Source organism: Tachypleus tridentatus, chromosome 6 (genome assembly GCF_004210375.1).
Source record: "Tachypleus tridentatus isolate NWPU-2018 chromosome 6, ASM421037v1, whole genome shotgun sequence".
NCBI classification, from domain to species: domain Eukaryota; kingdom Metazoa; phylum Arthropoda; class Merostomata; order Xiphosura; family Limulidae; genus Tachypleus; species Tachypleus tridentatus.
The window spans coordinates 161192256-161219690 of NC_134830.1; the positions used below are offsets into that span (position 1 = coordinate 161192256).

The 27435-nt window shown below is 35.1% G+C and overlaps 2 protein-coding genes across 5 annotated transcripts in view; one reads left to right on the plus strand and one right to left on the minus strand.

Annotated features, from left to right (window-relative positions):
- The window catches only part of LOC143254308 (uncharacterized), a 405605-nt gene extending 401538 nt beyond the window's left edge, over positions 1–4067 (minus strand). The window contains exon 1 of the mRNA XM_076509279.1: positions 3891–4067. The gene's annotated coding sequence lies outside the window, so the exon portion shown is untranslated. The remainder of the gene's footprint in view (positions 1–3890) is intronic.
- Positions 2363–27435, plus strand: part of LOC143254304 (zinc finger protein castor homolog 1-like) — a 243484-nt gene continuing 218411 nt past the window's right edge. For 2 of the 4 annotated variants that reach the window (XM_076509245.1, XM_076509247.1), the window contains exon 1: positions 2381–2445. The gene's annotated coding sequence lies outside the window, so the exon portion shown is untranslated. Of the gene's footprint in view, positions 2446–23489; positions 23775–24146; positions 24243–27435 lie in introns of all 4 variants that reach the window. The other 2 variants (XM_076509243.1, XM_076509244.1) reach the window with 2 other exon arrangements.

Sequence of the window (27435 nt, forward strand, 5' to 3'; positions counted from 1 at the left end):
AATTTAGCAGTGAAAGACTAGGAGGAAGGCAGCTAGTCATCACCACCCACCACCAACTCTTGGGCTACTCTTTTACCAACGAATAGTGGGATTGATTGTACATTATAACGCCCCCACGGCTAAAAGGGCGAACATGTTTGGTGTGACGGGGATTCAAACCCGCGATCCTTAAATTGCGAGTATACCGCTTTGCCCACCTGGCCATGCTGGGTCCCTCTAGAGAGAGTGCAGCTGGTTATCATAACAAATCAACGGGTCTTGGAGTACTATAATAATTAATGGGATTTGACATCCACTCTTAGAACATACCCACGTGCGGATGATGGTAATTGGACATCAACCGTGAACCCCTCGGTTCCGCTGCCTGACACACTAACCACTAGCACATGCCCAGCCTGTGATTTCTGAATGTTACACATGTTTGGTATTTCAAAATATTTGAGGGAATAAGTTATATTACATTAACCACTGTTTTAGTAAACCATATGTACCGGAAGAAAGCAAAAAATATGACACTCTGAAATAAGCGCTATTTGAATTTCCATAACACTTCGCAGTCGTGTTAAAAAGTAGTTAATCTGAAGTAATCTGACACAGAAAAAAAATGATGAAAAGAACCACAGTCAGAACAAATCTTACAGTCCCCCCCCCCACGGAAACAATATTTTAATACAGTGTTCATCAAAGTAATTTCAATAACACATAATATCTTATCTTACTATTCTTTTCACTTTAACAATATATAGTGATTACAATTGTTTAAATAATACTTGTTTCAAAAAAAAACAACAACAACAAACAAAACCTATACTATCTATCTGAAAGTTTGTTTTTGTAGAAATAAATAAATAATGTGTTTTTCTTTCGAAAGCTTTCATTGGTAGAAATCACGATCAACTAAACCCAAACAAACATTTCATATAAATGATAGGGTGTACATGATATAATCGAAAATTAAATCGATAATTAGCTGACATCCGATAGCAATAAAGTTTTAAGTGAATTTTCAAGGACGGCCACTATGATACTAAAAGTTACTATCTAACTAAGCTCAAGTTTCCTAGTTACTCAACTTTAAAAACTTAATTGAAGTCATCAGTGGTTTCCATTTTAAATATATACTCAGCACGTACAACGTTTCGACGCCCTCTACATCTTCAAGAGTTATCTGAAAAAAAAAAAAATCCTAATTTGTACATTTTTTTTCCTGCCACGTCATATTACACTGTTTTCTGTATTTACATAATTCCTTAGCGAACTTTCATATTACATCATGCCAAATATCAATGCTTTGACGGCTCTTTATCTTTGTTCAATAGTTTTTAGAGATAACTCCTGAAGGTGCCGTCAAACAATGTACGTGTATAGTATATTTTTAAAGTGGAATCCGTTGGCAGCTGCGGTGAAGTTACTGTGTAAATAAAAAAAACGTTGGTTTTAATTATTCATTGAATTTCAGACAATACAAAAGCCAATCATTCATATATAATTTGACTATGGAATCACGAGTTTTATTTCGAGATAAACAGTCTATGGTATGGCTGATTCCTCGAACGTTCACCTAGTTCAATTAGCAATGATTATTTTGTTCGGGTATTCAGGATGTTTCCACCACGGGTATTACAACCCAGTGTTTAGAGTTATAAAACCTAGTGATACTACGTAGTCATTGGGGGGCTATAACAATGATGAACTATTTTCTGATGCGTCTGAACTTTCTTTTAGCAACATTCTAAATGTACTATAATGCAAAACATTACATTTGTTTACTTTTTCTCCTGACCGATATGAAACCTTAAACTGAACTTCGAGCTACTACTAGTAACAGAAAATGATTCGAAACTAAAGTGACGAGTGTAATTAATGCAGCGCCGTCTTTATTAAATGTGGATTCTTCCGCGCCTCTTTTGGTTTTTAAATGAGTGAAACAGTTTGTTATTACACGGATACAAATGAAAATGCTATATGCATTATAGCAATTAGTTATTATTTTCAATAATACAATAAATATATTAAAAGGCTTAATGTTGTACTATTACCTTACTGACCTTTCTCTAATCGTTCGCGCCCCACGCTTTCGAAAACGCCGTGTCGTAAAATTATTACAAATTGAATACGTAACGAAATCATTTGTGTATCTTTACTTTTATACATTGTTAAGTTATTATTTTTAATGTTACACAGACATACACAGATGTATGTCTTTGCGTATTCATATAAAATCATACGTGTAAATGTATTCTTGTTATTCACGTGACGTATTCATTCCACAAGGCAGTTTGGGTGCGTTATTCGAATTTTAATAATTAAATCAAGCTCTGTACGGGGGCGCCATCTGCCGACGAAACAAAAAGATTGCTGAGATCACAAGGCTGGCGACCACATGGATGCCTCAAGAAGAGGAAGTAAGTAGTGCGTTGTTGTGAGCTCTGCCACGCATGAGCGGTGAGTAACACTAGCTGCTGGTTTTAGTAGAGTTAAAGATCTTTTAGCTGATTAAACATCTATGTCGTGTTATCAGGTCTAGCTAGCACTTAGTAAGAAAGTAAAAACAAAAATACAATAGCAACATGTTCTGTTTTATTACATTTCACAGTCTCTAAACTATAAAGCTATATTCATACTGGACGAAACTGAGCTGCAGGGCCGTAAAGGGTTGTAGGTTCAACATTTCCGCTTTTCCTGTTCTTTTGTTGAACGTTTGTGTACGTGTGTGTGTGAGTAACCAAGATACACGGGAAATTGGGAAGAAACTGTGGTCCCCACGTATTAAACGTTTGTCTTTATTTGGGACGTACGTTTACGTTAAATGTATGCAATTGTTCACCTCGAGTCTAATTCGCCACCTCTCCACTAGGTTAGCTCCCATTCTATAAGTTATGCTTCGCAGTTTCCAGGTAGCGCTGCTGGTGTAAAACCTGAGAACTTCTGAACAGTTGAAAGTTAAACTTACACAGGAGTTATTACCATTATGGTACGTTTTTAATTGTTACCACCCTTCTCGTATTTTAATCACTACAGATTGCGTTCTCGAACTATGACTCCGAAGGTGACTTGCGATTCGTTTTAGAAATCAACAACAAAGAAAGTCTCACGCTACGGGACCAAGGGTGCGCTATAAGATAGAGAGTTTGTTTGTTTTTGAATTTCGCGCAAAGCTACACGAGGGCTATCTGTGCTAGCCGTCCCTAATTTGGCAGTGTAAGACTAGAAGGAAGGCAGCTAGTCATCACCACCCACCGCCAAGTCTTGGGCTACTTTTTTACTTACCAACGAATAGTGGGATTTACCGCAAAGTATAACGCCCCCATGGCTGAAAGGGCGAACATGTTTGGCGCGACGGAGATGCGAACTCGCGATCCTCAGATTACGAGTCGCACGCCTTAACACGCTGAGCCAAAGATAGACAGTCATAGCCCATAATCACATTTCAAAAGTTGGCTTTGGGTGCTGTTAGCTAGCTGCCTTCACTCTTGGTTTGTTAGTCAAAAATTAGGGACAACTATCCGTGGAAAGCGTTTGTGTAGCTGTGCACAAATAAAATGCGAAACGAATAACCTGTCTTGAGAGATCTTAGAAACAATGGTGAAAATACTGGTATACGATTACATATTCAATGGCCAAAGATCAATTCCATGGTGAACTTGTATTAACTGAATATTTGCTGTGGCAATCTTCCTAAAGAACGTAAAATGTTCTCAAAACTTAAGTCAGTATTGCGCATTTAATTACTTAATATAAGTAATTGTACCATTTTCGATTTCAGACGTTAGTTGTCCATGTAAGAATAAAATTACGTGATTGTAAAGTGTGTTTGTAGTTAAACACAAAGCTGTACAATGCATTGTCACGGGCATCCCATTTTTAGAATTATAAGCTTTCAAACTTACCGCTGAGACACTGGGGAAGACAAAAACAAGATGTCCATAACTGTTATGCATCTCTCTCCACCACGCCCTACTAGTTGTTGTCTATTTACCATGCACTTTTAGTCTCCGTCTATTTGTTTATCTATCATGCCCTTCAGTTTCTATCTATCTGAATGTTTGTTCTGTGCTGTAGCCAGTATGTAATTACAATCATTCTTACAATACATATATATTTTGCGTCATACACGGGAAGAGAAGCCATCTAATCCGATTCCACGATATTCTGTTTACAAAGCTAATGACGTTTTGTGGCTACTATGTACGTCTTTGTATTAAGTGCGTGAAACTTACCCGAACGTTCTCACGTGGGAATAACTACTAAACTTGTCAGTGTTATTTCTCTCCATGTCTTCTCAAGTGATTCCAGAAGGTCCTTTTTACTCTGCTTCAATTTTTTATTATTATTAACACCGTGAAGTTACAACTGATTAATAGTTCCGTGTTTTTCTGTTGTTACGTTAGTGTAAGGGCTAATTAATCTAAAGACCAATTAATTAATGCTTCCCATTCGAAATTAATATATATCCTCATTAAAGGTGCCATGAGGTCTGAAGCACATTTTAGAGTACAGAAACAAATATATATATATATACGTGCGTGAGTGTGTGTTTTCACATAGCAAAACCACATCGGGCTATCTGCTGAGTATATATATATATATATATATATATACACACACATATATGCATAGTTTAGAAAGCTGAACTCATGCGAATTAACCCAAGTCCATCTTAAAGTTAAAATAATTCAAGTATTTAAGTTATTAACTTATGTGTGTGTGTGGTGACATTTTGTGTTATGAGGCACGTGTTGTAAATATCCGCTCCTTCGAAGTGGATATTGTAAATATTGTCCTCAGTAGCAGTCTTTAGAACTATCCGCCCATAGTAACACATCTTTAATAACCGACTTGTGTCTGACGTCATTTTGTGTTATGAAATTTATTTAATAGTTACCACGCTCTTTGCAAGTGGTATGTCTTGACAACAATAGATTTTTAACGTATACATACATGTAGATAAACGTAAACTGCACATTGTACATACATCTATAATGCATGCAGTTAACACATTTTAAGATGTGACGGAAATACAACTTGGCTCACGCAGTTATTTTGCGACTAATGCTTGCATGTGTCACATGATTGTATCACGTGCGTAGATACTGTGTATGACCAGGTGGTTAAGGCACTCGACTTGTAATCCGAAGGTCGCAGGCTTGAATTCCCGTCACACCAAACATGTTCGCCCTTTCAGTCGTGGGGGCGTTATAACGTTACGGTCAATCCCACTATTCGTTGGTAAAAGAGTAGCCCAAGAGTTGACGGTGGGTCGTAATGACTAGCTGCCTTCCCTCTCGTCTTACACTGCTAAATTAGGGAGGGCTAGCGCAGATACAAATACGACAAAACTTCAGACACAAGGCTTCCATAAATTTAGGTGAACTTACGAGTTTAGATCAAACGTATTTTGTATCACTCCGCTGGATACAATGGGGACGGAAGGGTTGTCGCCTCACGTACCTCTCGGTAGACATCCCTTGTTAATCTGAATGATTACTAAACTTTTATCAGCACACAGTAATCACATTGTAATGTGTTGTTTGTTTGTTTTTAATCTGTACACGCTCTACGACTGTTCAATTCGGATACTTGCTCTCATAGGAAAAAAATTTAGTTATTTATCTTTTTACTTTCTGCAGGACTTTTCACTTGAATCTGAAACTCGTGTGAAGTTTAATTTAAATGCACTGGTTCGAATAAAAGACTGAATTAATAACCTTTTGTTATTTTACTAGATAAACAAAACATTTTTTAGTTACTTATTATCATCAGATAAATACAAAATATTGTTTTAGTTACTTCTTATTCTTAGGTATATAAAAACATTTTGTTACGTCTTATTACTAGATAAATAAAACATTGTTTAGTTACTTCTTATTACTAGATAAATAAAAAATATTGTTTATTTCTTATTATTAATGGATAAATAAAAACATTTTTTTTACTTTTCAGTTTTTATAAGATAAATAATAACTGTTTTAGTTACCTGTTGTTACTAGGTGAATAAAAACGTTGTACTAGTTACTAGTTCCTAGATAAATAAATACAAACCACGGCATAAAATCAGAAGAAAGAGAAAAAAACAACTTATAATTAAATTTGAAAAAAAAAAAAACGTTTATGAGTAAGTTAAACGTAATACACGCATGCGCCTTTACACAGAACTGTAACAAAACAATGTAAATGTACTGGTTTCGTCTATGTATGTATGCAACTGTACAGAAGCTGACTTATTAGGCCTTGTTTGCAGGCTGTTCAAGCAATCCTTATTACATGGCTGCAATACTGGTTAGATAACGAAAAACGTTAACATTTGACCAAAATAACTAAATCAGTATGTAAGTAGGTCGAATGTAGCTTAGTGGTGAGTGTGCCGGGCTGTGTATCGAAAAGCTTCAGGTTCGAGCCCCATATGTGTCAGTGACATGCTCTTTTTTCCAACTACGGGCTCACTAAACTGAAATAGCTAAAATCCTTATATTTTGTCAAGAATACCCGTATGGACGGTTGGCGCTGCTAATTGTTTGTCTTTCCTATAATCAACAGTTTTAGATTAGGAATGGATGTAATTGTACTTTGGGGTTGGGGCTCTCACTCGGTCGTTTAGCTAACACATCGCATCAGGTTTAGTTTAGGAATACAAAGGAACAGATAGAATACCATACGTAATAAAACACAGTCATGTTTCTCCTAGTTCCCAGTGGGACAGCGTTAAGTCTACGGACTTATAACACCGTGGTTCGATTTCCCGCGATTGACGTAGCAGATAGCCAGCCCAATGTGCCTTGTTCTAAAACAAACGCCTCTATTAAACCATATGAATTCAACACGAGTTAGAAAGTAATATAATGTGTTTTATTTACGTTAGATATTTTCATACGTACTTAAAGTGTGAACTATCATAAAACAACCATAACAACGCATGAAACTGTATTAACCAAAGTCTTGTTCATCATTATTACAATTTCTTATTGAATTAAACTGGCAGCATAGAAATACATTCTAGTTTCAACAGGTTTTGTACTGCCTTCAAACAATTCCAGCATTTTCATTAGTTTTTGTTTTGAAATCCAATCTGAACTGTACGTCTGTCAAACTTTTAAAAATAATGGTATAAGTTTTTTTTTCTTCCCTAATGTTATATTAGGTAATACGTATCGTTTTTAATGTTTTATTTTATTAACACGAGTGTTCGAACTTAAGGGCCCCCCGCTAGTATACCGGTAAGTCTACGGATTTACAACGCTAAAATCAGGGGTTCGATTCCCCTCGGTGGGCTCAGCAGATAGCCTAATGTGGCTTTGCTATAAGAAAAACACACAAACACTCGAACTTAGGGGTTTGTAGAGCTTTATGTACTATGTAGAAGGAACGTAAATACACATCGGAACTATATAGTTCAAGACTAAATCTAAGTAATAGGTGTAAAAACAGGCAGGTGATCACTGCTGTTAGTGTAGTCTCAAAACTAATCCAACAGAAAAATATGCTGTCTTCATACCTCTATATTCTGATCGGGGCGTTGGCTCGATACCTTGCTTGTCTACAGCCTGACAGGAAAACTTGGGGTTCCAGATATTCATACATAACCATGTGGTACACGTCTGAAACTCCACACCTTGTTGCTTGCATGCACGTAACTTTACCTAAAACAACATTTATTTGTTGGTAACGATTGAACATTCCTATGAAATCCTGGTCAACAAAACTCGTTTTTATGTTAATCTGAAGTGACCTGTATTTTTTCACTTTGACATGTAGTTATTGTTACAGTTGTGATTATTTATAACTCAATTAATACTTTAAGCATTATAAAACGTATTTATTTTTTTTCCCTTCAAATTTAGTTTTGTGACACAAATTTCAACGCTTTCAAACATAACATATAACGTTGCTCGGAGACAAATCAGTTGGCTTATAACGTTAAAAAATACTTCCGATACTCACGGTGGGCAAAGTACAAATAGATCATTTTGTATCCTTCTGCATAACAAACAACGTGTAATTCGTGATGACGAGAAACCCACTGGAAGTAAAAATGTATTCTCAAGGCGACTGGCATGGGTATTAACACTTTAACAACATCTAACCTTGCATTATTAAGTAAAGAAATACTGATTAATTATCAAACAAATAATTATAATTGCATTTTGACGTAAATTCATTATGCATTTAGGTGTTTATTGGTTTAGAATCCTCGCATCAGGCGGGGCCCGGCATGGCTAAGCGTGTTAAGGCGTGCGACTCGTAATCTGAGGGTCGCGGGTTCGCATCCCCGTCGCGCCAAACATGCTCGCCCTTTCAGCCGTGGGGACGTTATAATGTGACGGTCAATCCCACTATTCGTTGGTAAAAGAGTAGCCCAAGAGTTGGCGGTGGGTGATGATGACTAGCTGCCTTCCCTCTAGCCTTACACTGCTAAATTAGGGACGGCTAGCACAGATAGCCCTCGAGTAGCTTTGTGCGAAATTAAAAAACAAACAAACAAACGCATCAGGCGATGAAGAATATTAGTTTTGTTAACAGTTTCTTCTAGTCGGAAACTTTTGGAATAAACTGTTTGGATATTAGAGAGAGCTGAACCTGTTTAAACCATAATTTATAGTTGAAGTCAATGACAATACACTGAATCTAGGCAATAATAAAGTTTTATTTTGTATATGTAGCAATCGAGGAACGCCCTAGGTGAAGAGAAGATCTAATAGCAAACTAAATAAATAACCCCCAAGGGTAAAGCAGGGCATCAGAACTCATAAAACCATGAAACGTAATATTAACGCCGCTGCGGGTGGAAAGCCCTAGATTATTACAATAAGTTAAGGAAAAATCCAGTAATCTATTCATACACTCCCGGATGTAAATAATTTACTAGGATTTTAAGGGATTTTTTCATTACTAGACCAGGTTATTGGCTTTAATCTAATACCCAAATCAACTCTAAACTTTGGCATATTTATAGAGCAAAGCCGACTTAATGCACACAGCTAACGATTATAAATAAAAATAACTCAGAAACTTGAGCGTTTTATGTGCGGTCTCAGCAGAGATTAAGCCTAAAATATGAATGAAAATAGTACATGTGTTTTGAGTTTCCTCCATAAAATCGACATGGTTACATATCAGTCACGTATACATTATATCTACGACATTTTGGGAACCTAGCGAACAGAAAATTGCCACAGGTAAAAATGTGCGTTTGAATTTATTACAGAGGGTAAAAAAAATAGATAAAAATCACAGACTTAGAAAACCTGATAGCAAATCGTTTTGAAAGTTCAACCTTCAATTTTTTTATTTATTTTTTTTAGGAGTTAAATGGAATTGGAACTTAACATTTTAGGGACGATAAAACGCCAGTGAGTGAATCAAAGCTGTCGTATTCTTTTAAGAAAATGCAAAATTTGAAATTAAGACGAGACCAATTAAACATTTTCTTAAACCTACCCACCCACACACACACGCAAGTGATACAAAAGTAAGTTCTGGGACTTACAACATTAGAAACAAGATTTCGATACCCATGGTGGGCAGAGCACAGGTTAGCACTGTGCAGCTTTGTACTTAACAAACAAACCTTAAACCTCCTTAACATTAGTTTAGCCATGGTAACCGAAGGTAACCCCTTCTAGAGGTCAACCGCCCTGTGTCAAATACAAAGCTACCTTAGATGAAGGCGACTCAGGCCCGGCATGGCTAAGCGTGTTAAGGCTTGCGACTCGTAATCTGAGGGTCGCGGGTTCGCATCCCGGGCGCGCCAAATATGCTAGCCCTTTCAGCCGTGGGGCGTTATAATGTTACAATAAATCCCACTATTCGTTGGTAAAACAGTAGCCCAACAGTTGGCGTTGGGTGGTGATGACTAGCTGCTTTCTAGTCTTACACTGCTAAATTAGGAACGGCTAGCACAGATAGTCCTCGAGTAGCATTGTGCGAAATTCAAAAATAAACAGAAGGCGAACTCCGACCCTAACAAAATATATATGTGTCTCTCTTTGTCCTGCCGTTCCCATTATTAACTATAAACAGAGATGATACATCAACAATACCAATTTACTTCACAGTTCTAAACACCTCAAGAGATGATACATCAACAATACCAATTTACTTTACAGTTCTAAACACCTCAAGAGATGATACATTAACAATATCACTTTACTTCACAGTTCTAAACACCTCAAGAGATGATACATCAACAATACCAATTTACTTTACAGTTCTAAACACCTCAAGAGATGATACATCAACAATACCAATTTACTTCACAGTTCTAAACACCTCAAGAGATGATACATCAACAATATCACTTTACTTCACAGTTCTAAACACCTCAAGAGATGATACATCAACAATACCAATTTACTTCACAGTTCTAAACACCTCAAGAGATGATACATTAACAATATCACTTTACTTCACAGTTCTAAACACCTCAAGAGATGATACATCAACAATATCACTTTACTTCACAGTTCTAAACACCTCAAGAGATGATACATCAACAATACCAATTTACTTTACAGTTCTAAAAACCTCAAGAGATGATACATCAACAATACCAATTTACTTCACAGTTCTAAACACCTCAAGAGATGATACATCAACAATACCAATTTACTTCACAGTTCTAAACACCTCAAGAGATGATACATTAACAATATCACTTTACTTCACAGTTCTAAACACCTCAAGAGATGATACATCAACAATATCACTTTACTTCACAGTTCTAAACACCTCAAGAGATGATACATCAACAATACCAATTTACTTTACAGTTCTAAAAACCTCAAGAGATGATACATCAACAATACCAATTTACTTCACAGTTCTAAACACCTCAAGAGATGATACATCAACAATATCACTTTACTTTACAGTTCTAAACACCTCAAGAGATGATACATCAACAATACCAATTTACTTTACAGTTCTAAACACCTCAAGAGATGATACATCAACAATATCACTTTACTTTACAGTTCTAAACACCTCAAGAGATGATACATCAACAATACCAATTTACTTTACAGTTCTAAACACCTCAAGAGATGATGCATCAACAATACCAATTTACTTCACAGTTCTAAACACCTCAAGAGATGATACATCAACAATACCAATTTACTTCACAGTTCTAAACACCTCAGTCATCCACTCTGAATCTTTTTATTTCTTCTTCTCAAAAAGTCCGCCGCTGGGGCAGCTCTGAGTCTTGGGACTTACAACGCTAAAATCAGGGGTTCGATTCATAGAGATCTTAACCTGTCTTTGTATGAGAACCTTCTTATCTAATGTATCATAGAGATCTTAACCTGTCTTTGTATGAGAACCTTCTTATCTAAGGTATCATAGAGATCTTAACCTGTCTTTGTATGAGAACCTTCTTTTCTAAGGTATCATCTCTGTGCTAAAAATCTCTAGCATGTAAATCAAACCCAATCATTAAGGTTTTTGTTCAGTTGGGAGATTTATCTTATATTTTGAATTTAGTTCCAAATTATTTGAATTTTCTTCCAAAAAGAGTCCTTTTTGACTGTTTTTACGTTTGGAACTCATAAAGAAATTCAGTTTTCTTCCAAAGTTTTGGAAGAATATAGTTTCGATCCATAAATTTGTTTTATGCGTGAAGAATCTCATCTTCCAAGTTCTCCAAACTTTGCCTTGATGGAGCAGGATTTTCTATAGTCCTTAACGTTCTCTTTCAGTGAAGACTATTCTTGGTTCGTCTTAAAGTTTTACTTTATTAGAGAACTATCATCTCAGCTTGCTAGTTCACAATAAAGTTCGTGTTTTTCAGGTAGTAATCTTATTATATATAACTTTCTGTGTTAGGGTCTTTCACCTCTTCCAAGTTGGAGACAAAAGAAAGCTTCCATCTCAACGTTATTTCTGTTCCCAGAGTTTCTACCCAGAACTAATAGAAATCATTTCCTTTTTTATCTAAGGGTGCACCATTCGTTCTTTTTTTTTAATGTCTTGTTCCAGAAAAAGTTCTACAAAAAACATTCACATCTTGTTCAAATTAAGGCAGATCACTTCACACATACAGTTTTTTCATTGTTGTTCTAGATTAACTTTGCTTTTTATTCTCCTGAGTTTTGGCATCTGGTCCCAACTCATTGTGACTTTCTTTTTTGTAGTTGTTACAAAAAACTTATTTTTTTCTTCCAGATTTTATTTTGTTCTATAAAGATCCATCTTTTATTTTTTGTCCCCGTCTTCTAGTCTTACCTAAAAAATGAGGATATGTGAACAGAGTTAAATTAATTAATATGTGATATGTGGTACACTTAATTTTGTTTGTCGAACAGAACACTTGTGTAGTAAGTACGGTTGTACATTTTATTGTAATTATTTTATCACATTAATTAATCCTCATTGTCGTTTGAAAATAGCTTCCTGTCCAAGACGACTCAAGAAAAGACATCATTCTCTGTGTAGATGTATAGATTCTACGGTTTTATATTTAACCAATTAAAAACTATGAAATACAGGGTGTTTGGAAAGTCACTGTGCAGTTTTGTCTGTTAATAAATATATAATTGCACAGTGACTTTCCGAACACCCTATATAAATAAGAACAAAAAATACATAGCTTGTATATTTTGCAACAAATCTTGATTTTGTAAAAACGACTGCGCTATAAACTACACATTACTTCAAGCGCATCACGTCAAAAAAGAGCCCAGTATGGCCAGGTGGTTAGAGCACTCGACTCGTAAACTGAGGGTTACGGGTTCCAATTCCCGTCGCACCAAACATCTGCGCCCTTTCAACCGTGGGGGCGTTATAAAAAGTGACGGTCAATCCCACTGCACCCAATTAGTAAAAGAGTAGCCCAAGAGTTGGCGGTGGGTGGTGATGACTAGCTGCCTTCCCTCTAGTCTTACACTGCTAAATTAGGGACGGCTAGCGCAGATAGCCCTCGAGTAGCTTTGCGCGAAATTCGAAAAACAAACAAACAAAAATCAACAACAACTTAAGTTGACAAAAGAATTTAACTGTTTGTTCAATAAAACATTTACTAAACGCCATCATTTGAAGAATTGTATCTTTCCTGGTCTGAATGTGCGTTAATTATTACAGCGTTAAATAAAAGAGAAAGGTTATCAACTTCTTCTAAAAGCAATTTCGAATTAAGAGCTCTGGTTCTCTAAGGATAAGTGTTACAATGGAGTCGTTTTAGGCTTAATGACAGTTTTTCAAACTTTCCCATAGACGCTACACTCGTCGTCAAGACAACCAATGTGACATTTTTGACGTGTTAAGATTAACATTGGTTGAGGGAAAAAAAATCTCTTACGTCGCAATGGAAACACGAGTGATAAATGCACGCATATGTAAGGTCTCTATAACTTTTACGTATCAGCTACCACATCTACAAATAGAATGGAGTCGCACCACGTTGAGACGACCTGATAACAGCTGTAGCTTAAACAAAACAAACTGAATCACTAACGTGAAGAACAATGACCGATATTATTAACATTAATTGCTGAAATTAGTGGAAAGTTTAGAAAACTAATGGCTTATGGTCGCTAAGAGGCTTTTTTCCCACGGTTGCTTCCTGTGTAATAGCTCCGTTTTCCGATACCGTCTTAGTACCAACGTTATTAGAATTACAGTACAAGCAGTCTTGTAACTAATGGGTTTTATCGCCCATTGAAACGTCTGGTTTCCTGCTATTTGTTAGATTACTTGTCAGTAGCAAAGGGTCAAACTCCAAAGATCGCCATCTTTTGGAACTAGCACTTAGCAGATGGACGACATTTTTTTTACCCAGCCTACCTTATTAATTATTCCAAAGTGCTTGTTTCCTGTTTCAGATAGCACCCTGCTGATAAGGGCCCAAGTTTCCCAAAGCATGGAATTTATACTCAATAGCGTACTTAAAAGTAATGATTCTCTCATTTTCCCCTTTTTTCTATCACTTTTCTTTCTATTCTTAGATTTTTGTGACTTTTATCACTTAATTTTTATTGCTTCTATCACTTTTTCTCTCTGTTTTTAAGATTTTTCTCTATTTTAATTCTGTTTTTATTACTTCTATCTTTCTGTCTTTCTATTGTTATTACTTCTATAACCCTTTTTTTTATTTTTATTCTTTTTATTACTTCTATCACTCTTTTTTCTATTTTTATTATTTTTTATTACTTCTATCACTTTTTTTTTATTTTTATTCCGTTTTATTACTTCTATCACTTTTTTTTCTTTTTTATTCTTTTTTATTACTTCTATCACTCTTTTTCTATTTTATTATTTTTTATTACTTCTATCACTTTATTTTTTTTTTTATATTTTTTATTACTTTATCACTTTTTTCTATTTTATTATTTTATTACTTCTATCACTTTTTTTATTTTATTATTTTTTTTACTTCTATCATCTTTTTTTTTTTTATTATTTTTTATTACTTCTATCACTTTTTTTTATTTTATTCTTTTTTATTACTTCTATCACTTTTTTTTTTTTTTTATTTTTGTTACTTCTATCACTCTTTTCTGTTTTATTATTTTTTTATTTTCTATCACTCTTTTTTTATTTTATTATTTTTTATTACTTCTATCACTTTATTTTTATTTTATTCTTTTTTATTACTTCTATCACTCTTTTTTCTATTTTATTATTTTTTATTACTTCTATCACTCTTTTTTCTATTTTATTATTTTTTATTACTTCTATCACTTTATTTTTATTTTTATTCCGTTTTTATTACTTCTATCACTCTTTTTTCTATTTTATTATTTTTATGACTTCTATCACTTTATTTTAATTTTTATTCCGTTTTTATTACTTCTATCAGTCTTTTTTCTATTTTATTATTTTTTATTACTTCTATCACTTTATTTTTATTTTTATTCCGTTTTTATTACTTCTATCACTCTTTTTTCTATTTTATTATTTTTTACTTCTATCACTTTATTTTTATTTTTATTCCGTTTTTATTACTTCTATCAGTCTTTTTTCTTTTTTATTATTTTTATTACTTCTATCACTTTATTTTTATTTTTATTCCCTTTTATTACTTCTATCATTCTATTTTTATTCTTTTTATTACTTCTATCATTGTATTTTTCTATTTTTATTACTTCTATCACTCTTTTTATTTTTATTCCGTTTTATTATTTCTATCATTCTATTTTTATTCTTTTTATTATTTCTATCGCTCTTTTTATTTTTATTCCGTTTTATTATTTCTATCATTCTATTTTTATTCTTTTTATTACTTCTATCACTCTTTTTATTTTTATTCCGTTTTATTATTTCTATCATTCTATTTTTATTCTTTTTATTACTTCTATCATTGTATTTTTCTATTTTTATTACTTCTATCACTCTTTCTTTTTATTTTTATTATGTTTTTATTACTTCTATCATTCTTTCTTTCTATCTTTTATTTGCATACATTTTTCTTTTTTCTTCATTTATACACCATCTGCGACGTTACTTCTGACTTTTGGTAATTTCCGTTTTGCCATCTGTTTTCTTCCTGCCACATTAGTAAGCTGAGCTTTGTATCAGAGTTCGAACCATGATAACGGCATTTTGCTCTTTCCGAACTCTGTGAGAATTAACAAAACTATTGTGTTAGTATCTGCCACACAGACATCTGATACTGCAGAACTGATTGTCCTCGTTTCGGTCAGCAATTCTTAAGTTAAAGATGGTTACTTATGATCCGTAGAGGTGTCTGGCCTGATCGTTTATCCCATGTTTGGTGCACAAGAAATCGAAGATACAAAATTCAAATTTTTCGTTGCTTCCTTAGAACTATTTTCTAGACACGTACCGCTCGTCTCGTATTTAAAAACTTTCGAGGGCCCGGCATGGCCACGTGGTTAGGGCGTTCGACTCTCATTGTGAGGGTCGCGGGTTCGAGTCCCTGTCCCACCAAACATGCTCACTCTTTCGGCTGTTATGGTGTTACGGTTAGTCCCACTATTCGTTGATAAAAAAAGTAGCCCAAGAGTTGGCGGTGGGTGTTGATGACTAGCTGCTTTCTCTCTAGTCTTACACTGCTAAATTAGGGACAGCTGGCGCAGATAGCCCTCGTGTAGCTTTGCGCGTAATTCTAAAAACGAATTTCCCTTTGTTCTCTTTCCAAGACCCCTAGTGGTATAGCGGTGTGTCTGCGAATTTCCAGTGCTAGAAATCGGATTTCAATACTCGTTAGCTCATTGTGTATCTTTGTGTTTAATTACAATTCTTCCCCAGTTACTAATGTTCTTCCACTATTGTTGTTGTTTTTTTATTCAGTTATTCTGTCTTTCATTTCTTTCCTAGCACAAGTTTTTTTTTTTTTTCAATATTCGGTATCCATGGGATATTTTTTTTTCTTTCATTGTAGTTTATTTGCTAAACCGAATAAGGTATTTAGAACGAAAATTAAGTCGTGTAATCTCAATTATATGTAAGTTGCACGACGTCAGGCAAACGAACTTCGCATGAATAAGTTGTAATCGTTTTAGTAACTCACGAACGTGTAGATCTAAGCCTGACAAACAAGTACGATACGCAGATCTCAAAACTCTTCCTTCAGATCATTAGTGTGAGGAAACTGTTCTTGTTTTAGTCAGATATTACAAACCCGTGTACGTGTACCGGTCTCGAGCGACCCTTCGATATAAGTTTTAGTCTAATGTCCGCATGATCTTCACTGTTTAGGATGTGACTACACACGTTCAACAAGGTTTAACAATATTTCGTCAGTACGCCAAACCCTCTTTTATTTATTTAATTTTTTTGGCTAATGTAGCATTACCAGCGTTATTTATTAGGCTTAAAAAAAAACCCTCAGGTAATGCTAGTATGTGTTAATCATTACTTTGTTAATCAGATTTCTGGAGTAATAACAGAACACTTTGGCTGCAAGCAAAGATCTTACATTTATCTCAGAACGTTCGTTAATTTTTTGCAGTTTATAAAAAAACAAAAAAACTATTCCAATAAATGATTGCGAACAGCTAGTGCACACTAAATAACTAGCGATTTAAGATGTACAAATTTTAACCTTAGGATACAGGGTGGCATTTTTCAATCAATATGAAAAGTGGTGAAAGATACCTGTTCTAATTTTCAAAAACGTGTGGAGTATTTAATTGTATAGAGTGAAATCTTTTATTCATTGTGAACTGGTGAAGAATATATGATCTAATTTTTTAGCAGCGAGTGGAGTGTCTAATTGTATACAGTAATTTTTTGTATTCATTGTGAAATGGTGAAGGATATATGGTCTAATTTTCAGTAGTGCGCAGAGTGTCTAATTGTATAGATTGAAATTGTTCACTCATTGTGCAGTAGTGAAGGACATAGTGAATACGTTTCGACTATAGGGTAGAGAGTGACATTTTCAGCTTCATGTTGAATCACAGATATTTATTATAAACTGGCATTTTCGACCTAGAGTGAAGTGACGACAGTAAAGGGTAGAATATTCGGTTAAGAATATAAAAAATTGGACGTTTTCATTCAGTGCGATTTGGTTTAAAGTAAAATAAGTTATAATGTTATTTATTTAGACTTATGACGGAGTCTGGTTCATGTCTCTCATTGGTTATTACTTGTGTTCTACTTTCACTTCTTTTCAAATTCCGAGTTTTAAAAGCAGAATTCTTGTATTTGGCCCTATAAATATCACGTTTTATTCCCATTTCAAAGTACTACACAAATTAACGTAGTGGATTTTTTTAATGGGTCCAGCGGTCGTTTAATAACTTATTTACGTTATCTTTAACTCACCATTTATTAATCTAAACTGATTTAATTGTGTGAATAACATTAAGATGTTGCACTAATTTATTGTGCGGTATTATACAACAAAACGACTGTTTACTGACTTTACTTCAGATTCCTTTTACTTTTACCGAAAGTTAAATCTAAAATATCATTTGTGAAGTAGAGACCTATTGCATTTTTTGATACGCCACACCTTCTGCAGTTGACCGTAGTTCCGCCTACTCACGACTAACCAGTACAGCTTGAGTCAGCAAATCAGAGTGATTTAGTTGACGTAAAGGGTTGAAAATTCCGAAGACATATATTTAAAGAAATGTAGAATACTTCCATACGATTATATACGCATTACCATATTTTCTTGGGGAAAATAATCAATATATAAGTTATCCCTGCACGGTGTAGAAACTCAGTTAATTACTTAAAGTGAATGAAGTTAAGTCTTTGCCACAGTCCCAAACCAGCAAAAAATGCTTTTCTTGATGGCTTCTGATGGGAGATCAGTAATTTACCACGCTAAAATATGAGGTTAGATTCCCGCGGTAGAAAGAACAGATGGCTCTAGAACAAACAAACCTTTGTTGATCATTAAATATCGTTTTTCTTCAGAGTTTCTATATTTTTCTACGAGTACAAAATGCAATTTTCACACTTAAATTTAGTCAGTGAACTTTAATTCGTGGCTTGCATGATATCAGGACACTATATATATATATATATATATATCTTACTGCTCGTCACAGAATCTCTGTTAATTTAGATCAAGGGGTAATGCGTTTTTAAATGAGTTAGACAGCTCCTGTTAATCTGAAAACTTTCCACCTCACCGGTGGCTCAGCGACAAGCTTGAGGGCTTATAACTGCAATCCAGGGATTAATCCGTGCGGTTCACACAATCTCTCTGGACAAATTTGCACTCAAACAAAAAAAATTAGAGCAAACTTTTGATGTCTTACTGCGGCTGTTATTAACCCTAAAACAAACTGTTACATTCACACCATATAAGTCATGAATTGATGTCTAACTGCGGCTGTTATTAACCCTAAAACTGGGCCTGGCATGGCCTAGCGCGTTAAGGTGTGCGCTTCGTAATCTGAGGGTCGCGGGTTCGCGCCCGAGTCGCGCCAAACATGCTCGCCCTCCCAGCCGTGGGGGCGTTATAATGTGACGGTCAATCCCACTTTTCGTTGGTAAAAGAGTAGCCCAAGAGTTGGCGGTGGGTGGTGATGACTAGCTGCCTTCCCTCTAGTCTTACACTGCTAAATTAGGGACGGCTAGCACAGATAGCCCTCGAGTAGCTTTGTGTGAAATTCCAAAAAACAAAAATATTAACCCTAAAACAAACTGCTACATTCACACCATATAAGTCATGAATGTACTAATCATATTGTTTCTTTCTTCCTCACCGTATACACCGTAACTATGGAGCCGTGCGTATATTTTTGGTATTGTGAAGTCAGATTGATAATTAATCGACTCATGCGTTCACATTTTAAAACATACCAGCTTTTATTACGACTGTTGACGATAAACTTCTCCGTAACAAAGAATTTTCAAAGTCATTGATGTAGAATGCCTAAGACATTTGGATGAATAGGATATTTAAGTGTCATAGTAGTCAGCGTTCAATATTATGGCTGGCAAGCAATTTTATAGGCGAGCGCAAAATTTCTATAACAAAATTAAACTTCTGGTATTTACAGAATGAGCCTGTATTGGGTACTTGCCAAGGGCTGAAGAGATAACAAATGAAAAACATGTGACAAAACAAGTCTTCCATAGTATAAACTTCTCAATAGTTTTGTACTAGTAAAGTCGTTCTATAAGTCAAACAAATATTCTGAGTAAAAGTAAAGATCTCTCCCACCTTCAAAGGAGTACATCAGTGAGTAACCATCTTCTATCGGCATCATCACCAATCCATTATCTGTTCACACACATCTGTGATCAGAGGTTACTAACAGATGTAATAGAAAAGGAAACACGACTGAATAGGCTTGTAAGTGCAACAGACCTTATACAGTATTTCAGTTAATTTAACAATACACTACGAAGTATATTGTAAAATATGTATATGGCAGCCAACAACCAATCTGAAAACAGCATAAGTACTAAAAAGAAAGTAGACTTCAGTGGTGATTAGCAGACAAATTGTTTATTTTGATGGGTCATATTTTACCCCTTTATTTACTAAAACATGGATAAAAACCATACTGTACATTTTAACTTGCTTATATTATTTCAATATTCTGTGTTGCTAGAAGTGGTGTAATGGTATGGGGAATGTTTAGAAGGATGACTAATGTTCGGAATTTATGTAACTGCTTTATTTCCGATTATGTCCACTCTGATGGATAAAGGCTCTTGTGAAAATCCGTTGTTCGTATTGTCCAAAATGATTTAAAATAGCCCAAGAGTAATTGAGCTTTAAGTTATCTTCCTTGAACAGCCCAATATTTGATCCTCAGTCCAATTGAGTAGCCTTGAGATGAACTCGAACTTTGTTTTTAGTACCTCAAATCTCTGTCGAGGTTTGACTAAAATCCTAAACAAATTGGATAAAATTGAACATGGCGACACGGAGTCAAAGCTATTGTTACAAAATTGTTTTTATTTCAAACACTTGACTCGGTAACTTTTAAGCTCAACATAAAAATTATAGAACAACGAGTAATCCGTTACAAAATGTGTGCAGCAACGAATAATTTAGTATTAAAAAAACGTTATCTATTTTCATTTTTATTTAGTTTTGTTGTGTTTTTTTTTAATTTCTCGCAAAGCTACACGAGGGTTATCTGCACTAGTCATCCCTAATTTAGCAGTTTAAGACTAGAAGGAAGACAGCTAGTCATCACCACCCACCACCAGCTCTTGGGCTACTCTTTTACTATCGAACAGTGGGATTGACCGTTACGTTATAACGTTTCCATGACTGAAATGACGAGCATGTTTGGTGCGACGGAGATTCGAACTCGCCACTCATAGGCTACGAGTCGAGCGCCTTAACCACCTGGCCATGTCAGACCCTTTTCATTTTGTACTGGCGGTAAAAGCTACTGAGACTATCCTCAGCTGTCCAAAATTCAGAACTCTATAACAGGGCAAGTCCATGCCCAAAACCTTTTGTCAAATATTTTTTATCACAGTTGAAGGTATCTTAGAAATTTCACCCAACAATCTTTTATCTAAAAAAAACGGAAGTATCCTACAAGTACATAAATGATGAAATGAGAACTAATATGTTAAATAACACTAAATGATTTACTAGTTAACTTCTGTGATGGAACCAGCAGAAAAACAAACAGCTCAAACACTAGTCAGCAAAAAATTCTTAAATATTGAATAGTTGATACATTCTCGTGACGTCGAGTCCAGGCCATAAACGTCATTTCCGTTGCTAACCCTCTCTTCTCTTCAAAGGCAGTTCAGTGTCAATTAACATAGTGCAAAATAAGTTGTTTTTATGCTGTTTGTGCAAGACCTGCATTACAAGTCTGTAACCCCATCGATCCATCTAGAGATTTAACTTTTAGATGAAATGTTCTGTAGGTAGGCGTCCGGTTTTTAATGAAGGTAGGCTTTTGAAACCACCATTTACAAGCAAGTTATTGGCCCATATATCAAGAAAAGTACAAAGGTACAGAAATATGCATCTTATAAAATGCAATGCGTAGCTGAGCAACAGCTTTGTTGAAGGTCAAACTTGTTCAATTTTATGTTGTTTCATCCCTAAAATGCCAGTCAAGGAGTACAGCTTCTTTATCGAATTTTATATAAAAAAGTATGCTATTCTACATGGTTGTTAAACTTCATTTACTGAAGATAAGTTATCATTAAGCCTATTATTATGTTATTATTAATCCTAGTTTAACAAAACGCAGCTATTATTATTAAGCCTGTTTTGCCAAAAAACAGCTATTATTATTAAGCCTATTTTAGAGAAGAGCAATATAAAATCTTTTTTAATCGCACATCCACGTTTAGTTATTATAAATTAAAGTACACCATTTTCAACCATATTATATCTTAATATAATACTGATGTTTCGGGCCTAAGACCTTTCTTGAGATGTATATTATTCCAGTTTTGTTTATTCATCAGTATTTGAAAGACCTTGAGTTAGGAGCTTAGTTGAGAAGTTTTGTTTTTATGTCTTAAAAACTTTAAATTCTCTTTGGACAGACTCACTATATTTGTGAGAAAACTCACGTGATGCAGTTTCTTCTTTAACCCTAAAAAAAGGTTTAAGAAGGTTAGATAGGTTAAAAAAACGTGCATCTGCTGGAAATTCTAATTCGATACATCTTAACAGCCTACAGTACTAGAAACTCGACTGTTTTGTTAAATCAAGTGCAACTGATTTGTAAATAAGCAAATGTAACGTCTTCTTTGATACGACTTTTTAGGTCATTTAGTATGTTTGGCCAGTTCTATGTAAATAACATGAACTAAACAGAACACACTACACATATTTATCTCTGTTAAATTTTTGTCCTACGAAAGTTAGATTACAAAATCGTGTTATTCGTGGGTGGTTCAGATGTAACATGGACGTCCAGATTAGGTTAACTTGAATAGTTCTTTTACCTTTTACAGATGAAAAATGAAAAAAATATTATGTCATATATTTGAAAGGATTTGTAATTACGTTATTTTATTCCGGAGGAAGTAACCACTTCCGCTTTTCGGTATTACTGGTCCAATAATAATCTGTTCAATTTTCAGTTAATTTCCGTTTCCTTATTTCAAAAAAAAAAAACAAAAGTAGTTTCCGTTTCATTACTGGCTGCAGACGGTGATCCACAAGTGTATTTCGGAGACGGTTAACAAGACCTGAATCTGTACGTTGCTAAGTTCTGGATTTCGGGGTTGGCTAATCGGGTTCGAATCCATGCGATGCAATAAACTTTCCCTCGCATCTCTAAACTGTGGATGCGTTATAAGAGTGACAGTCAATCTCTTAGCGAGGCAGGGGTATTAGAGAGCCGCTAACGCGCTACCTGCACTCTAGTCAGAATTGAAGGTTGGTGCCCCGGACTTGTACTTTTCAGTTCGATATGGGCGCTTATTCTAATTTATCGTCCGGCTGCTGTAACTAGTAATGACACAAAAGGCACGAGGATACCGTTAGTTAACGTAAGCTGTACTCACAATTAACAGTTTTTTTTGTGACAAAATTGGACTACTATTTGAAACTTTTAATTTTAACTTTGTAAGAACGAACTAGTATAAACTAAAAGACTTTATTACGATGTCTCAAAATATACAAAATCCGTTATTTATACAAAGTTTGGCAAAATATAAAGCAAGTTGAAACAGACTTCGTTAATCTAATATCAAAGAAATTTTCGAATATTTTCTTTGATTTATAAATGTGCTCACAGCAACACAAACCTTTGACATGTTAACCATTAGGTTCACACCCGATCAAATATGCTCACGAAATTAGATACAAGTAGACAAATGTCTTTAGACAGACAGATAAAAACAGACAGAATAGTCAGATATATTTGAAGATATATTTGCTAAAAAGGTAGATACTTAGATAAAGTAGGAATGATAGATAGGCACAGACAGGTGTAGATATCACACGAGAAATGATTAATTGATATAGAAAGGAATAGATAGAAAGTCAAGCATACTGGTGAATATGTGGACAGTCAAACAGATAGGAAGCCAAATACGTAAGTAGACAAGACGAGGATTGTTCAATTAATCTTTGTTTTACACTTCTGTATTTGCTTCGTACGGTTGACGACATGCAGGAGCTCGCCACGCAGCTTTCACTGAGGTTTTAGGAATGCGTCAATCATGTACGAGCTGGCGAGACAAGAGCGCAGCCCATGATCTTTGCCATCAACAGCTGACACTTGTAATTGACAAGACTCGAGAGCAGCAGGTACCATACCAAACACGAGCGACAGCGGGCCTAAACAGTTATCCTTGTATTCTAGTTTTGTTAACAACGAAGGTGTTGTTTCTAGACAACCTCGTGAATGATGGGTAAACAGAGAAACCGGGGGAGATGAAAGGAGTTGATGACGAACTACGTAAGTAACGACCTTTATATCCCCCCTTCATTTTTCAGTAGCTAGCAGACTGTATGATAGCATATCAGACTCTTATAAATATCAGAATTGTAATTCGCATATTTTGTTTTCTGGCATGATGCCAAAACAGTAGGCGTCGTTATCTGCTATAAAAATGATCATAATTTTTTTACTTGATTATTTCTAAGTTGATCAAAGTAATCGATATGCCATATACATTATTTTTTTACCTTATTATTTTGGAATTGTTTAAATTGAGTCATTTGCAATGTAAACATTTTTTTCCACAAGCTATTTCTGAAACCATAAGAGTAAATAAACATATAGATGAATGCATTTTTTAAATAATTTATATTTTTATTCATCTATTAGAAACAACAACAAAAACACACATTTAGACCCAGGTCTGTGGATGACTTGAAAGTTGGACTAGAAAGAATGCTAAATTCAAACTGAAGTCGTAATAAGGTAAAACATTGTCTATCAGTTCGATAATACTCTGTACTTTAGTCCTTGAGAACGTAATTATCGTAATTTCTAAGGCTTCGGTGCACGTTGGCAACACCTACAAAGTCACTTCTTGGAGACAGAAATACATTCTGTGTCGTATCTTTTCATATTGTGAAAAATAATAACATATTATGGAAATCAAGAAAATATAGATAATACGAATTATATCAACATGAAATGTGTGCGCGCGTCTTTTAATTGGAAGATAATTATATTACAATTTGAGATCTGATTTTCACAGTTGGTAAATAATTATTACTATTAAAAAAAGGAAAATATTAATGTTTATTCATTTTCTGGTGATCTTCCAGTGGCACAGCGGCATGGTTGCAGACATATCGTTAGGAACCGCGATACGATACTGTGATGGGCAAAACACAGGTAGCCCTTTGTGCTATTATAACAAACAGTAACAACATTCTCTGGTGGGTTGGTTTATTCGTCAACGTATCGGACTGGTGATTGGAGGTTTCTCGTCATCGAGCATGTTATAAGAGTAACAGTCATAACACTAACCGCTCCAAACAACTAGTCCTGTCACCTGGTTGGGTTTCGATTTGTACGCAGTTCAAAATCAATAAAAGCTTTGCTTAAATTATAGGCTTAATTTGACTCTTAAAACTCGCTGTATTAGTAAAGTTTCCACAGACAAACTCTGAAATGGTTCCTCCTTGTATGACAAATTCGTATCGTAGAGAGAAACAAGGCGTTTGTTTGGTTTGTTTTGAATTTCGTGCAAAGCCACACAAAGGCTATCTGCGCTAGTCGTCCCTAATTTAGGGGTGTAAGACTAGAGGAAAGGCAGCTAGTCATCACCGCCCACCGCCAACTCTTGGGCTACTCTTTTACCAACGAATAGTGAGATTTACCGTCACATTATAACGCCCCCACGGCTGAAAGGGCAAGAATACTTTGTGTGACGGGAATTCTAACCCGCGACCCTCAGGTTACGAGTCGAGTGCCTTAACCACTTGGCCATGCCGGGCCTAAAACAAGGCTTAACTTGGAGAACCATGGTAATTGTTTTCCACAAGTATGTCCGACATGTCGACATAATCTTTGAAAACAAATGTGATGGTTTTACACGAAAATATTTAAACAACAACAGAACTTTACACAAAGTTATTTACAGGCAAAACGACCGAGTCAGATCGTATTATGTAAAAACTGACTTTTGATTTAAAGACGATACGTTTAACTACAGAGTTTGCAGGCATGCGTAGAACGTGAAGCAAAATCAGTTGAAAGAACAACGAGTATATAAAAAAAAATTTACCAGTTGAATTAAGTAATTTTAAAATTATTTCTTAATCTCACGTGTTTTTGTGCAAAACAGCAAAATACTCTATATGTGGGAATTTGAACATCGGATTTGTGTACTACAAGCCTGTGCATTTCCCGTTAACTCCCTGTGAACGGCATGTTTATGTAGACAAAAGTATAGTATGTATTTATATAGACGTAAGTGTAGCACGTGTCAAGTGCTTTCTATTTTGGCAGCTCCGTTCATTGATCATGTGTATTTATACATACGTAAGTGTAGCACGTGTCAAGTTCTTTCTATTTTAGCGGCGCGATTCATTGATCATGTGTATTTATACAGACTTACACAATCCTCTGGTCATATACATATTAAGTATCGTAAATATAGCGCGTGCTACGTCGTCTTTCCCTTGCACACGATTTCTTCATTGCATATATATGTATATACAAACATAAATGTTGTCTGTGTTATATTTCCGGTCAGTGGTCGGTCAGCTTATGAACTTGCAACGCTAAATTTAGAAGCTCGATTTCCCCTGGTGGACGGGGCTCACATAACCCATTACGTTTGACAGTACGATTACTTGTCGAATGTGTCAATTTCCTTTTCTCTAAGCAAATTTATTAATCTTTTAAAAGTCAGTTTCCAAACACTTGTTGTTGTTAACTGTCTTCACATTGGTATTATTTTCAAAACCAAAATTTTAAGAAAACGGATCCAGTTTTGATGCGTTCACTGACTTTTCTTCGTCAAGTAAAGAACTTAGTTTACGTGTGTAGGTATACATAAACAAATGTACTGATCAACTTTGATTTGAATAAGAAAAACAGAAAACAAACAAAACGCAACACAGATTTATTTCTGGTAATATGACTTTTCTCGATGTTCTTGAGTAACATAAACAATCATCAGGAATTCTTGGACAGCGGGTAAACATATACCTACATATCATTGTTATTCATCTTACGCGAACGGATCGCGTGTAACGTACTGTAAATACGGTTAGTGTTTAGTCTATAGACAACTAATGTAAGTTGACCACAGTCCAGCCTTCCTTGGAATGTCTGGTGTCTTACAGACTCTTTTTAGTATAGCAAATTATTCACGTGCGATTAAAGCACTTATAACCCACTGATGTATTCACTACTAGACGTGGACTCCAGGACAAACTGAGGACCTTTAACTTTAATGAACTTAAAAGTAACACGAAACAACTCAGTTCCCATAAATTATGCAAATTAACGAGCTTGAATGAGCTTATCTAAAAACACAGTATCTTGAAGGCTAATAACACTGGTCAAACTAGATTGTACATCGTTTTAAAGCTTGAGAATAGTGTAAGTGCGCTAATCGAACACCACATATGTCAGATTATCAGATAATAATAATAAAAAGAGTATTTATATTCAACGCTACAAATCAGGCGTCCAGTTACAGACCTCTTATGGTTGTGGTGTAGCGTTTTACAACTATGTAGTATTTTCCACGTTAACCCGTATTGAGTTTGTGTCAAATCAAATGGACAAACTGTGACCTAAAGGGTTGCGAATTGTCGTGAATCCTGTTACTAGGGGTTACGATTTTCAATGCCATTTTCGAGGGATACGTGTAGTATTGTTTTGATAAAATGTGTCACAGAAACTGCAAGTGAATATTTTAAATCGGCAACTACCTAACAAATGGAAGACAACAATCTGTTGGAAGTACCTTAAGGACATGACATAAATCAAGTATTCTTTAGTTATTCTTCGACCTGTTTGTGGTTTAAGTGTTGAAACAGCAGTGAAGTACAAATACCAAGTTTCCAATATTCAATCCGTATTTTGTTATTGGCCAAATTAGCACATGGCAAGGTGGTTAAGGCACTCGACTCGTAATCCGAGGGTC